This window comes from Montipora foliosa, unplaced genomic scaffold, assembly GCF_036669935.1.
Source record: "Montipora foliosa isolate CH-2021 unplaced genomic scaffold, ASM3666993v2 scaffold_335, whole genome shotgun sequence".
In the NCBI taxonomy this organism is placed as follows: Eukaryota; Metazoa; Cnidaria; class Anthozoa; order Scleractinia; family Acroporidae; genus Montipora; species Montipora foliosa.
In genome coordinates, this window is record NW_027179636.1 from 20,001 (window position 1) to 21,796 (window position 1,796).

At 37.0% G+C, this 1,796-nt stretch overlaps 1 long non-coding RNA gene across 1 annotated transcript in view; it reads left to right on the forward strand.

The window, feature by feature from the left end:
• The window catches only part of LOC137987299 (uncharacterized), a 20,540-nt gene extending 19,970 nt beyond the window's left edge, over nucleotides 1–570 (forward strand). Inside the window, exon 3 of the long non-coding RNA XR_011120425.1 lies at nucleotides 545–570. This is a non-coding gene — a long non-coding RNA (uncharacterized lncRNA). The remainder of the gene's footprint in view (nucleotides 1–544) is intronic.
• The last annotated feature ends 1,226 nt before the right edge of the window (nucleotides 571–1,796 follow it).

Consider the following 1,796-nt stretch of genomic DNA (forward strand, 5'->3'; position numbering starts at 1 on the left):
TCAAAAAATCAAGGGGTAAAAATTTGATCATAGTACCACTAAATATTAATTTTCATGCAGTTTTAAAATAATATTTTTATGGTCTCCAGATTATTATGGGGATTTCCTGGGCTATAAGCATTGCTACGTTAAATGGGGACAGAGCATAATTATATTGAACAAACCTTTACAGCTTTCTTGTTTTGTTTTATATTGTTTGACTCAATATTATAGCGACATTTAAAATCAAAGGTACATGTACCTTAACTTGTGATAATTATGAGTATGATGTGAGGGTTTTTATTAATGATTTTGTGTTGAATGTTGAAACAGTGATGTATATCTGAGTGAGCTTTGGAATCTTGGGGCTAAAAAGCTATTAGGGACTTTGAGATCAGAGGACGAGGAGGCCAACATTTTTCGAAATGTGCGTGCTCAGAACGGAAAACTTGTAGTCATTCTCGTCCTCTGATCTACAAAGGTCCCCATTATAATCTGTGTCTTTGCTGTGGAGATCTTTAGAAAGGAATACAGTATTTCTAACAATTTTCTCTTTTATTTGCAGAGCCTCCAGTGAGCACTACACAGTTTCTTCATTGTAAATTAAGGATTGTCATTGGCAGTGCCAAGGCGTTATGTTGAGGGTTTCACGTATGATGTGTTGCTTTGTATTTACTGAGTTAGGGGGGATTAGGATTGGTTCTGATAGATCATTTTATTGAATTTATGTTGGGGTTTCATTGGCATTTTATATTCTTGTTTTGGAGAAAATTGTGGTGCTGAGAGCGGTCTGGTAAAATGATCTTCACTGATCTTAAATTATTTTCCTGCAGCTTTTCTCTTAATGAAGCCCCTGTTACCGGTAGAACAAGATTCTACTAATGCAGGAAGGTAGCCATGATGAACCCGGCCGGCTCTTTGGGACTGTGTACCTGTAAAATTGGCTTGAAGCATTTCTGCTGACTTGTCGAAATTTGAGCTGTCAATAAGATATCTTCCATATGGTTAAATACACTGGAAGTGGCCTTTTAGCAACTTCCCCTCTAATGGATGATGGGAATAATAACCATAATTCAAAACATTCTACATGTAATAGAGGTCTTGCTGTTACATAATACAGTGGTTATAGCTGTTTAATATTTAATTTTTGTCAAACAAACTGCAGAGACTTCTTATCAATTTTTGGGCAATATTTGTAAAACGAAAATTGCTGATCCTAAACAGAAATGGTACCCCAGTTTTGGCATTATGCTCTGATTTTGCCGGTGGGTACATATTGGCCCAGTTCGTGGCAATACTTTTATGCTATTCTTTACTTGCATATATGGTGGTATTTGGCATTTTTTGCATAAACTTGATAACTTTGCTTACAAAATCTGTCAACCCTACTTTTTCCTGGTTGACAAAATTTGTGAAAGTTCTCCAAGACATTTAAGACCCCATAGTGCTTGGGTGGTGCTGGCAGACTTTCAGAAAGTCAATTTGAACAATAGGAACAACAACAGAGGAATGCTTCAGTTCACACCCCTCCTTTGTTGGTTTGCGTATAAAGTTAACACAAACTCTGGGCTGTTATCATCATCTCTTGAGATTGAGTGGCAACAGTGTTGATCAGCTTGTGGGCCAAGAAATTTGACCGCATTTTCTAGTTGCCTGAGAGTTTGTGTAAAACTAGACTTTTTTGTCTTGTTTCATGGTTTTTAAATTTCACGGAGTTTGCAAAAGTGTGACCTACTGGTATATCGTTTTTAATATGCCCCTTGCTTAAAATTGAAGGGCTTCCCGTAAAGGGGCAAATATTGCTTCCTGGTGAGGAG